The sequence below is a fragment of the Silene latifolia genome, chromosome Y (assembly GCF_048544455.1).
Source record: "Silene latifolia isolate original U9 population chromosome Y, ASM4854445v1, whole genome shotgun sequence".
NCBI lineage: Eukaryota > Viridiplantae > Streptophyta > Magnoliopsida > Caryophyllales > Caryophyllaceae > Silene > Silene latifolia.
The window spans coordinates 457,813,460-457,827,291 of record NC_133538.1 but is presented as its reverse complement, the minus strand read 5'-3'; positions in this window follow the sequence as shown (position 1 = coordinate 457,827,291).

Below are 13,832 nucleotides of genomic sequence, written 5' to 3'. Positions count from 1 at the left end.
TAACATAATATCATGGTAGAATTTGTACTTGTATAAGAATATGACAGGCAGATATTCAAGTAAAATGACAGTTAGCTGGAAAGTTCATATGATTTTATTCAGAGGTTTTCCATCTAAGACTTCAGCCAGATAAGAGACAAAGTTAATGGTCTTACCTGATTTGGATCATATGATATTTAGTTTATATATGGAAAAGTTTTAAGTGGGAGATGTTCCAGGATCTGGGAATCATTTCTCCGTCTAGGGTTTGTAGCCTGTAGGCTCCCTGCCCTACTATTGAATCAATCAGGTAAGGTCCTTCCCATACAGAAGCTAGTTTGCCAGCATTCTTGTCTTTTGTATTTGGGAAGACTTTTCGTAGGACTAGGTCTCCTTCCTTGAATACCCTGATGTTTACGTTTTTATTGTAGCTCCTGGCTACTGTTTGCTGGTAGGAAGCTATTTTGATCTTGGCTGCGTCTCTTAATTCTTCAGCCAGGGTCAGGCTATCTTGTAGTAGTGGTCTTTTTTCTTCTATAGTGTTCAGGCTACTTCTGGTGGTTGGTACATGGATTTCTGCTGGGATCACTGCTTCACAGTCATAGACCAGGGACTAAGGGGTCTGGCCTGTGGATGTCTTGGGTGTAGTCCTGTCAGCCTAGAGGACTAAAGGAAGTTCTTCAGCCCATCTGCCTTTTCTTCTCTTTAGCTTTTTCTTCAGGCAGCTGATTACCACTTTGTTGCTAGATTCAGCCTGGCCATTGGCTTTTGGGTAGCCTGGTGTAGAAGTTACCAGGCTGATATTTCATTGTGCACAAAAGCCATTGTCCTTTTTCCCATTAACTGAGTACCATTGTCACAAACTATTTCTGAGGGGATGCCATATCTACATATGATATTGCGTTTGATGAATGATATGACATCCTTCTCCTTGACTTGCCTGTATGAGTCAGCCTCTATCCATTTTGAAAAGTAGTCGGTCATAGCTAACATGAAAACTTTTTGTCCAGGAGCTTGGGGTAGTTTGCCTACAATGTCCATTCCCCACGTCATAAATGGCCAGGGAGCTGAGATTAAGTGTAGTAGCTCTGATGGTTGATGAATGAATGGAGAATGGAGTTGGCAGGCTTCACACTTGGAGCTGTAAGCTATGCAGTCAGCTCTAAGGGTTGGCCAGAAGTAGCCTATCCTTAGGACCTTGCTTGCCAGGCTTCTGCCTCCTTTGTGATTTCCACAGTATCCATCATGGATGTCCTCAATAACCTGTTTGGCTTCATGAGGTTCCAGGCATCGCAGATAAGGTCCAGCATGAGACTTTTTGAACAACATGTTATTTATAATTGTATAGGTGGAAGCTTTAATTCTAAGGGCCCTTCCTTCATGCCTGTCTTTAGGTAGTATCCCCTGTAAGAAGCAATCATAGTATGGTTTGGTCCAAGAGTTTTTGTCCTCATTGATGGGACAAGTTTGGTCAGGCTTTTCAATGGTTGGTTCTAACAGATGAACAATGTGTATCTTATCAAATACAACAGGGCTGGAATTTGATCCCAGGCTGGCTAGGGCATCGGCCTGAGTGTTTTAGTCTCTCGGTATTTGATCAATGTCAAATGAACTAAACTTTTTGCAAAGGTTTTTGACGTAGTCTAAATAAAGAACCATTTTGGAGTCCTTTGCAGCATATCTTCCTTTGACTTGATTGGAAATTAAAAGTGAGTCAGTTTTTACCTTGACATTTTGCACGCCAAGATATATACATACCTTGAGTCCAGCTATCGGGGCTTCATATTCAGCTTCATTATTTGTTGCTTTGAATTCACAACTAATAGCCTGAGCTATTATATCTCCTTGTGGTGATTTTAGTAGTAATCCTAGGCCAGTTCCTCTCATATTTGTTGCTTCATCTACGAGTAGGGTCCATTCCTAGCCTAGTTTGTGGGTGTCTAGGTGATTGACCTCTTTTATGAGATCATGTTCTAAGATAGGACTAAATTCAGCCACAAAGTCTGCTAAAGCCTCGGACTTAGTTGCTGGCCTGGGTTCAAAGGTTATGTCATAATTACTTAGCTGTACTGACCATTTTGCCATTCTACCTAAAAGTTCAGGTTTTCTCAAGATAGATTTGATATGCAGGTTAGATCTGACAATTATTGGGTGACTCTCAAAGTAAGGTCTAAGTTTTATGCAAGACATAGTCAAGGCAAGTACGTATTTTTCAAGTAATCCATACCTTGTTTCTGCATCCAGGAAACTTTTACTTACATAGTAGACAGGGTGTTGTTGGCCTTCAACTTCTTTGGCCAGGATTCCACTCACTGCAGTTTCACTGACTGATAAGTAAACTGATACTGTCGTTTCGTACCAAAAATAAAATACCTAAGTACAACTAACAGAAGTCAGCGGTAAGTAGGGTCGATCTCCACAGGGAGGCGGTGTACTATCTATTTGTCGATTTATCTGTCTAATGTCACTGATGGGGTTGAATTGATTGTGTTGACTAAACTAAAAAGGCTAAAGAAGAGAAATGAATAAGAGAATTAACAGTAAGAAGAAGGAAGTATGCTAGGAGTCGGTTCACCGTGGCAGCTATCAGATCTTATACTATCGGGAATACTAAGGCGATTAGACTATTGATAAGAAGAGCTATGGTCGTCACCTCTCGGTCCTTAAACCGCCCTAGAGCGTAAACAGCTTAACTTTCGCCCTCACTGCAATACCCTATTGTAATTAAGCAAGCCTTCCCTTCCAATCTTTCGATCTAGGTCGGGGTTAACTAAATTTATGGTCTCCTGCATGCATTCATTCGACCGGATAACAATTAAATTGCCTAATACAATTCCTATGGCAAGACTAATCTATATAAGTCAGTTAAAACATTGCTACCACGGCTTCCCTAATCCTAACATACTAAGGGGATTTAGCTATACATGAAATTAATAAGAACAATCAATAAAGAGGGAGAGGGAATAATAAACATTAAATAAAAAGAGAGAAAAGAGGGAAGAAATTACTGAAATAATGATCCGGAATAAAATGCAAAGTAACAGTGTATCGTTCCAAGAGAAAAGAGAGAGTCAGAGTGTCTCCGGATAAAAGGAGATGCATAAACTGACGACCTCACTCCTATTTATAAGAAATTAGGAGTTTAATTAAACCTAATGACGGAAAATAACTAAAAAGCCCAGCCCGTCAGCAAAATCCACTCGATCGAGTAACTAAATCACTCGATCGAGCAAAGGCATAAAAGGAACTGGTCGATCGAAAGGGAAAATAGTCGATCGAGTACTTATTCATCCTAAACCACTCGATCGAGCAAATGGGCTCTCGATCGAATAGAAATAGTTCTCGATCGAGCACTTCTCAGCGCGTAATTCCTGCTTCGCGCACTGAACTTCAAACGGCTGCCATTTCTTCGTTACTTGGTCAAACAGGGTTATTCCGGTGGCGTTGGAAAGCTAAGAGGACAAACTTTCATCTTCAATTGGAATCACCTGAATATCTGTTGTAGAACTCGAGATATGGCTCTTACAAGCAGGAACTAGCAAATTGAAGCACTCTCTTGGCTCGCCTAACTTCCTTACTCCAATGCGCATCTCAAAATAGTACTTTCCAAGCTCCGACTCAACTCATCTCCTAAATGCATGCTAAATGGACGGTAAAAGGCTTGATTTCACTACTTTATGGTTCATTCCTGCAAATAAGACAAAATACACCAAAGTAGCATATTCGGGGCATTTCGTAGCATAAAACCACGATAAAAGCATAAAGATACGCGCATAAATTAGGCTAAAAGGACTATATAAAATGCACGTATCAAATCTCCCCAAACCAAACCTTTAATCGTCCCCGAGTAAACTAAAATGCAACTAATGGAACGGAAAAAGATAACTCAGAGCGAGCTACAAATGCCCACTTAAGCCAATTTAATGCAAGCGAACTAACACTTATAGCAGAACAGTCAAATGCAAACGAGTTATAAGATGTTTATAATAAAGCTGAACCGTCGACCTTGCAAGACCTTAAACAATGGACTCTGACGGGCCACTCTTCTCTCATAAAGCAAAGGGTGAACATATATATGTATAAGAGAGAAAGAAAAATAGTCGCCCACCTAAACTACGACCTACATAAACATGCATGCAACTAATATGATAGACAATTCTAGCTACCGTACACACATTCCAACCAAACAAGGTCCTGTCACAACCGAGGGCTTACAAAAATATGGTAAAGTGAGGCAATGGGTAAGAAAAGGCAAAACATTTATGGGAATGTGGAGGTATAGGTGATCAAGCTAGTACCTAAACAAAACCATATGAAACATATCCATTTCCAACTCAATTATGAAATAAGCACATGCCCTTCATTTGGCATAAAATCTCACTAAACCAAACTTAACTTACTCCTCAAATGATATAAGATAGAACATAGGAGCAGAAACCGTCAACCATTTTTTCTCATTTTCTTTTCTTTTTCTATTTCGGTTTTTTTTCTCTGATTTTTTTCGAATTCTTTTTTTTTTCTTTTTTTTTTTTTTTTTTCGGTTTTTTTTTTCTTTTTCACACCTTTTTTTTTTCTCTTTTCATCAACCTCCGTCTTTCTTTCTACCGACTCCAAATCAACAGAATACGAGCCAAACTTGATACAATAGACAGTATACCGCAGAAACAATCTAAACTAGCTTGACAAGGCAGGCTAAATTTGGAATGTAGCTAAGGGTCAACAGGCAAATTTGGCTAATGTGGAGTTTATGGGTAAAAATGAAAGAAAAGGGAAATGTAAGCACCTCCCTGCATGTGACACCAACCACTAACCCGAATGTATGACGGCAAAAAGCAATTGAATTTCATATATGTGCAAATTGATGAACATGTTATGCAAGGAGTAACTACTCACAATCCTACATGAAACCGGTCACAAATGACACCAGTTTATAAGGCTCTAATCTTTAGAAATTATAAGTAGGTTGCCAAAATTTCAGGTCAAGTCTATTTGTTCAGCTAAATTAAACATTAACTCGTAGATATGCAATAAAACAAAGCTAGTAAGATAATTAATTCAATGCAAGGCTTAAGCAAAAAGACAAATGCAGTGCAATTTCATCATAGAAATCTACCGTTCCGACTCAACCTATATGCTAAAATAAACGTGAATTTTTTGAATTTCTTAAAAATTTTTAATTTTTATGGGATTTTTGGATTTTATGAAAATAAACAACGATGCAAACATAAATTAAATGTGATAACTGAAATGCAATAAAAACAAGATGCAGACACAGATATGGATGCATAACCTCCCCAAACCAAACCGTACAATGCCCCCATTGTACCAAAACATGGAAAGGAAATGCAAACTAAAGGATGAAAAGAGAGTAAAAGTGGAAAAACTTACAAAATGCGCGAATAAGGGGACCTCCCCAAACCGACCATGAACATGGGAGGTTGCTAAGGGCCCGGAAAACCGTCTCAGGAAGCTAATCCAAGTCAATAACACTCGATCAAGAGGGATAGTAGCTAATCGAGTAACATGGGCATCTAAAACTGCTCGATCGACTGGAATAGTGGTCGATCGAGTGGTTCTCTAATATGCAGGTGGTCGATCGAGTACAATTGCCACTCGATCGAGTGAATTCATCAGCAAAAGTGCTCGATCGAGTAGAATGACTACTCGATCGAGTGATCCTCGGTGTAATTCCTGCAAAACGCAATAAAAATAGCCCGCAACTAACCAAAACAAGCTTAACTGAGACCGTCTAGGGTATAAAACCATTTATTACAACTGAAAGTAAATAAAAAGCAAAATAAAATCGCCGGGTTGCCTCCCGGGTAGCGCTAGCTTCAGTCAGGTCCCAGCTTGACCTTCTTTTTCTTCGAGCCTTTATAATTAATCAATATCAAAATAGCTCAAAGCGCGCAGCAACCTGTCAAATAGCTGTGCATGTGCTACACAGAAGAGTAAGTAACACCAAAGTGGAATAGCAAAGTAGGAAATAAAAATGTGTAAACATTTAAGTCTAACAAATTTCCTATGGGCGCTCCTAAATTTATCCACAAAATAAAGGAGCGAGGGAGCAATTGACGATAATTTAGGGCTCCAATTCAGATTAACAATTTTAAAATGACAAGGATGGCGAGAGATTGCTAGTTTATGCGTCCACATATGAGGGGGTATAGCTTTGAAAAAGGAAGCATGAATAAGACGAGGCAATTTACAAATAATAAGGAAATTACCGTTTACTACCTCAGGTTGATCACTCTTAATGACGAAATCATAGATAAAAGAATTCGTTACCTCTTCCGTGCTAGGAGTAATTACCGACTCAGCTGTCCTTTTGTCGCCCTCAGTGGAGTCTGTCCCGTAAATCTCGGCCTCAAGCGCATCTAACTCGGCTTTGAATAAGGGGGATTCACCATAACCGTTGTCATCGTCAAAATCGTCATCAAAATCAAGCCCATATGACGAATCATAGCTCCCAATGGTCAACTCAGTCGATCGAGCAAAATAGTCACTCGATCGACCAACTTCCTCCTGAATTCCACTCGATCGAGCAGTGATATCACTCGATCGAGCAGTGTCTCCTGGAAGATCACTCGATCGACCAATAATTGTCACTAGGTCGAGTGATTCCTCCTGTACAGCGCTGAAATCCTCGTGTGGGGCAGTGAAATATGATAGGAACTCGTTATCCGAGTCATAGAAGTCTTCCTCAGCATTGGGTAACACGGTATCCTCAGGGGAAGAACCGCTCTCAGCAAGGTATACTTCTTCCTCTTGCATCTCGCTGCTAACCGAGCAACTACCAGACTCGAGCTCAAGGATTTGAGCATCCGCACGTCTATCACTCTCTTGCCTCACTCGATCATAATTCTGCACTTGAGACGCAAGTATCTCCATTAAAGACCTCGATTCGCAACCTCTTCTTCTTGTATCTCGCTAACTGAGCAATGTCAGTTTCGTGCTTTTCAAGTCGCGAAGAAGTGCGTCTATCATGATCTTGCCTCTCTCGGTCACGATCTTGCAATTGAGATGCAAGTGTCTGCAGTAAGGATTTCAGCTCCGCAATCTCTTCTTCTTGTATATCAGGAGGATCTTGTTGCGGTGGCCATTGATAGGGTGGATGTGGTGGCACAACTACAGCTGCATTGTGCTCAGCAGAACCATATCTCCCGTAGCAGATCACCGACTGTTCCATATAATGGGACATCGGTGATGGGTCAAAGGTACTCAAGCCTTCCCTTTGACTGTCTTTCACCTAGAACTGTCTAGGTAGTACCTGTAAGGCCTATCAAATCAGCACTCAAGGAAAAAGATTAAAACGGCCTCAAGGGAAAAATCCCTTGAGGCTAAAAACAGAAAAAATTAAACAAATAAATAAATAGATTGCCTCCCCGGCAACGGCGCCAAAATTTGATACTGTCGTTTCGTACCAAAAATAAAATACCTAAGTACAACTAACAGAAGTCAGCGGTAAGTAGGGTCGATCTCCACAGGGAGGCGGTGTACTATCTATTTGTCGATTTATCTGTCTAATGTCACTGATGGGGTTGAATTGATTGTGTTGACTAAACTAAAAAGGCTAAAGAAGAGAAATGAATAAGAGAATTAACAGTAAGAAGAAGGAAGTATGCTAGGAGTCGGTTCACCGTGGCAGCTATCAGATCTTATACTATCGGGAATACTAAGGCGATTAGACTATTGATAAGAAGAGCTATGGTCGTCACCTCTCGGTCCTTAAACCGCCCTAGAGCGTAAACAGCTTAACTTTCGCCCTCACTGCAATACCCTATTGTAATTAAGCAAGCCTTCCCTTCCAATCTTTCGATCTAGGTCGGGGTTAACTAAATTTATGGTCTCCTGCATGCATTCATTCGACCGGATAACGATTAAATTGCCTAATACAATTCCTATCGCAAGACTAATCTATATAAGTCAGTTAAAACATTGCTACCACGGCTTCCCTAATCCTAACATACTAAGGGGATTTAGCTATACATGAAATTAATAAGAACAATCAATAAAGAGGGAGAGGGAATAATAAACATTAAATAAAAAGAGAGAAAAGAGGGAAGAAATTACTGAAATAATGATCCGGAATAAAATGCAAAGTAACAGTGTATCGTTCCAAGAGAAAAGAGAGAGTCAGAGTGTCTCCGGATAAAAGGAGATGCATAAACTGACGACCTCACTCCTATTTATAAGAAATTAGGAGTTTAATTAAACCTAATGACGGAAAATAACTAAAAAGCCCACCGTCAAGAAAATCCACTCGATCGAGTAACTAAATCACTCGATCGAGCAAAGGCATAAAAGGAACTGGTCGATCGAAAGGGAAAATAGTCGATCGAGTACTTATTCATCCTAAACCACTCGATCGAGAAGAAGTGGCTCTCGATCGAGCAAATGGGCTCTCGATCGAATAGAAATAGTTCTCGATCGAGCACTTCTCGCCACGTAATTCCGCTTCGCGCACTGAACTTCAAACGGCTGCCATTTCTTCGTTACTTGGTCAAACAGGGTGATTCCGGTGGCGTTGGAAATCTAAGAGGACAAACTTTCATCTTCAATTGGAATCACCTGAATATCTGTTGTAGAACTCGAGATATGGCTCTTACAAGCAGGAACTAGCAAATTGAAGCACTCTCTTGGCTCGCCTAACTTCCTTACTCCAATGCGCATCTCAAAATAGTACTTTCCAAGCTCCGACTCAACTCATCTCCTAAATGCATGCTAAATGGACGGTAAAAGGCTTGATTTCACTACTTTATGGTTCATTCCTACAAATAAGACAAAATACACCAAAGTAGCATATTCGGGGCATTTCGTAGCATAAAACCACGATAAAAGCATAAAGATACGCGCATAAATTAGGCTAAAAGGACTATATAAAATGCACGTATCATAAACCGTCAGGGTTCTCCTTTATTAGGTTTGGCTAGTGGTGGAGGAGTGGCCAAGTGGGTTTTTAAATCTTGGAAGGCTTTTTCATGTTCAGGTATCCATTTGAATGACTTGTTCTTTCCGAGGAGGTCGTAGAAGGATTTGCATCTTTCAGATGATCTGGATATTAATCTGTTCAGGGCTGCAACCCTTCCTGTTAACCTTTGGATATCTTTGACTAATTTGGGAGATTCTAATTCCAGGATGGCTTTTATCTGTTTTGGGCTGGCTTCAATCCCTCTTTTTGTCACCATATATCCTTGGAATTTGCCTGAAGATACTCCAAAGTGCAATTGGAGGGGTTGAGCTTCATGCTGAATTCTTCTAGGATTTTGAAGGCTACTTCCAGGTCTTTTACATGATCTTCTGCCTTCTTTGATTTGACCACCATGTCATCAATGTAGACCCCCATTGTATCACCAATTTGATCCTTGAACATCATGTTGACCAGGCGTTGGTAGGTTGCCCCTGCATTCTTCAGGCCAAAGGGCATTGCTGTGTAATAATATATGCCCCTTTCCGTGATGAATGCAGTGTTTTCCTGGTCAGATGGGTGCATTTTAATCTGGTTGAATCCACTGGAAGCATCCATAAACGTTAGTAACTCATGTCCTGCTGTAGCATCTACCATGACATCAATATGAGGGAGTGGGAATGGATCCTTTGGGCAGGCTTTGTTTCGGTCTGTGTAGTCTACACAAACTCTCCACTTGCCATTCTTCTTTTGTACCACAACCACATTGGCTAGCCATTCAGGGTACATTACTTCTCGGATCATTACCATGTCCAGGTGTTTTTCCACCTCTTCAATAATGATAGAGTTGCGTTCAGGGGCAAACTTCCTCCTTTTCTGTTAGACAGGCTTAAATGAAGTGTCAATATTAAGTTTATGGGTAATAATATTGGCATCTATACCAGTCATATCAAAGTGGGACCAGGTAAAACAGGGAGACTTATTCTTAAGAAAACTTACTAGTTCTGGTCTGATATTGTCAGGGACATCAGATCCAATCAGTACGTACCTATCGAGATACTCAGGGTCTAAAATTACCTGATTTGTTTCCATTTGGGTTTCTGCCACATAAGTACTCTTGACAGGGTACTGTAATTGCTAGGCGAGAGACTTACCTGCCTTGGAAGGTTTTAAGGATTCAGTATAACATTCCTGGGCAGAATTTTGTTCACCTTTGATGGTTGCTATTCCCCACTCTGTTGGTATTTTGATGCATTGGTGATAGGTTAAAGGAATAGCTCGGACATTGTGGATCCAAGGCCTGCCTAGGATGGCATTGTAGGATCATAGGCAATCCAGGACTCCAAATCTCTCATATGATGAGACTCCTTCAACGTATATTGGCAGGTAGATCTCTCCCAGAGTGTTCTTAGTTTCACCACTGAATCCTACCAGGACATTTAATTTCTTTATGAAATGGCTCTCATCAATCTTCATTGCTTTCAGGACGTCAAGCATAATTAGGTTGACTGAGCTGCCACCATCTACTAAAATTCTCAGGACACGTGCAGTTCCTATTTGCATGGTAATGACTAGGCCATCATGATGGACATCTGAGATCCCCTACATGTCAGTATCATCAAAAGTAATTTGAGGTAAGTTTCTAGATTTAAAAGGAGACTTTATTTTTGACTCCCTGGCTATTTTCTTTGCAGTTGAGCTGGTCAGGCTGCAGATTTCAGATCCTCCATTGATGAACTTGACTTCATAGATGGGTGGTGCTGGAGGCAGGTCACGTTGTGGTCTTTCTTAGTCCTTTCTTGATCCGCTGTCTTCTTTGTTCTTTGATGGCTTCAGGTCTTTCAAGTAGCCTTTCTTTAATAGGTAGGCCACTTGCCTGCGTAGTCCCAAGCATTCTTCTGCTATGTGTCCTATGTCCATGTGAAACTCACACCATCTTGTTGTGTCCTTCCTTGAGTTAAGGTTGTCTGTCTTCTTAGGCCACTTGACAATGTCTCCCATGTTGTCAAGCCTTTTGATCAATCCTGCAGTATCAATAGAGAAGTTATATTCTTGAATAGGGGGATAAGTATAGGAGTCACCTCGTTGTTCATGAGCATAGTTGACTTCTGATCTGTCATGCCTACTATAAGGGGATGGCCTGGAACTTCTTCCTCTGTGATTGGAGCTTTTCCTGTTGGATATTTCATATTCTGAAGCACTATCAGTGGCTTCAGCTTTGAAGCTTCTGTCTTCCTCCAGCCCGATGTAGCCAATAGCCTTTGCCTGGACGTCTTCAAAAGTCAGGCAGGGTTTCATAGTCAACTCCTCATAGAAATCGCTGTGCAATGGTAGTCCCTGCCTGAAAGCTTCCACGGCTGTTCCAACATCACATCTGGGGATTGATACTTTCTCTTTGTTGAATCTGGTCAGGAATGCTCTGATTATCTCGCCAGGCTTTTGCTTGATTCTCTATAGGTCGCTGGATCTCTTTTCGAGTTTCCTGCTGATGGCAAATTGATGGTTGAATGATTTTATCAAGTCCGCAAAGGACTTGATGCTTCCATTTGGTAGATTGATGTACCACTGGAGGGCAGGTCCGGTCAGGGTTGTTCTAAAACCCTTGCACATGCATACTTGTTGTAACTCACTGGGTATGGAGGCTGCCAACATTCTTTGTTTGTAGTAGGCTACATGGTTCTGTGGATCTGTGGTTCCATCATATGTTCTCATTGATGGGACCACAAACTTCTTAGGTAGATATGTTTTTTCTATCTCATCCACGAAGGGAGAGTCATTATAACTTTCAGGGTTGGCTTCCTCAATAGTTGCCGATACTCCAGGAATCTTCTCAAATTTCTCATGGAGCTTCTGGATCTCCTGGAGCATGGCTACATTATAGCTATGTTAGTCTGATCTAGAATGACCTCTTCATTTGGAATGTCTTCTGAGTATGTGTCATGATCTTCTGCTTTGGATTTGGATGGAGTTGGTGTACCAAAGTTGGAGACATCAATATTCTTGATGATGGAAGAGAATGGTGTTCCAGGCTGAATCTTCAATTTTGAACCTGAAGCTTTGTCTCCTAGCCTTTGCTTCAGACTAGATTCTGATTCTCATAGTTTTATGACTTCGGCTTTAGCCTGGGCCATTTTCTGCTTTAGTTGCTCCATTTCCAATAGTTGTTGATTGGCAGAAGCCAGTTGTTGTTCAATGCTGTCTCCGGTCATTTTTGGAATTGTTTTTGTGTTGTTCGGATTATGGTTTTGATTATTTTTTAGCTAGATGACCCACGGTGGGCGCCAATTGTTTTAACAGGAATTCTCACAGAGACAATATCCTGCCAGGGGAATATTTGCAACATAATCTAACTCAAAATAAGTAGCCTGACTAGTACGACAAAATGAACAAAGAATAAATAAGAAAGTAAGACACAAGAATTTATACGTGGAAAAACCCTGGGAATAAGGGAAAAAGCCACGGGCATCAAGCCAGAAGGGATTTTCACTATGATTTTAGGTATCTTGACAGGGAATATATGTGTCAGGCGAAGAATAGAATGTAACTGCTCAATAATAATGATAAGTAGTGTTTTGATTACAAGTATTAGAGTAAAAGCAGGAGTGAATGAGTGAGTAAGTAAGTGAGTCTCTTCTTTTCTTGTCCTATGCTATTTATAGTAGCCTTGCAATGGTCTTTTGAGATTGGATTAGGGTTTCCTGGTAAATAGGCCCCGTGCCCTATTTACCCAAGAGTGGTTTTGTTGACTTGAGAAGTGGCTTCCTCTTTTCCTGCTGGTTTGACCGCGTCAATAATTGTTGTGGAGATTGTTGAATAAGTCGTCCATACAAATAGGAACTACTTCGAAGATCTTTTGAGGTTGCCTGGCGCCTTAAGGCTGTGCTTTATAATGTAGCTTGGTGAGACGTCCCTTCAGGCCTGGCTTAACGGATGCCTGGCCTGTCTTTCCCTCCTGGTTGGTGTGTGCTGAGGTGCTCAACTGCTTTATGTAGAATGTCTTTTGTTCAGGCTTAGTTTTGGACTTTGCATGATTCTTTCCTGATCAGGCAGGGTAATTCTAGGCCTAACAGTATGTATCTACCGTGAGTGAAGTAACAAAAGCTTTGCGTCAATGGTGGTTTAGGTCATCGAAAGTGATGTCGGATTTAGAGGAAAAGACCAGAGTTGAAATACACTCCTACACCATCATTAATGGGAAGAGATATTGTCCATGACGTAGTGTATTTTGGGTCATTTGATTAATGTTTGTTTATTAATTGCTCACTGGGTTGTATTTAGGAAACTAATTAAAGAAATTTTTTTTTAATATATGCATTAATGACATTGGGTTGTGTATAATTTAGTCTTGAATTTCCATTTTCCTCCACTTGCTATCCCGGTTGCTTTATTGTGAGAGGAGCAACATTCGTCACAAGCTTGTGGCGGATCACAAATTATCATTTGTGACGGATATAATGTCCGTCACAATAAAGACGCTTTGTACTAACTTAATACTGCCTCCATTCAACTCCACATTACAAGTTTGCTTTTTCACGTTTGCCAACGTGTGTTTTACGCGGTAAATATCTTTAGCTACGTATTTGCAAAAATTATAAAAGTTAGATATTATTAATGTACTCCTAAAGACAAATCAAATAAGATCTCACATGAATATATTTTCACTTATATATCGAGAGAAAATCGACATTGAATGTTTACTGGTGAATAGTGTATAAAAGAGAAACGTGTAACGTGGTGTTGAATTGAGGGAGTACCAATATAGAAGATGCTTTTTTTTTTTTGCGGACAAAACTTGACACAATAAAAGATAAATGACAACGCTTACACACCAACCGATGTATTATAATGAAAACAATTGCGGGTTTTTAATCAACCGTTGTCATATTGCAAAATAAAGAAGGCGGTTTGGCTTAACCCGTGTAAAATAATTCTTCAACTAACACAC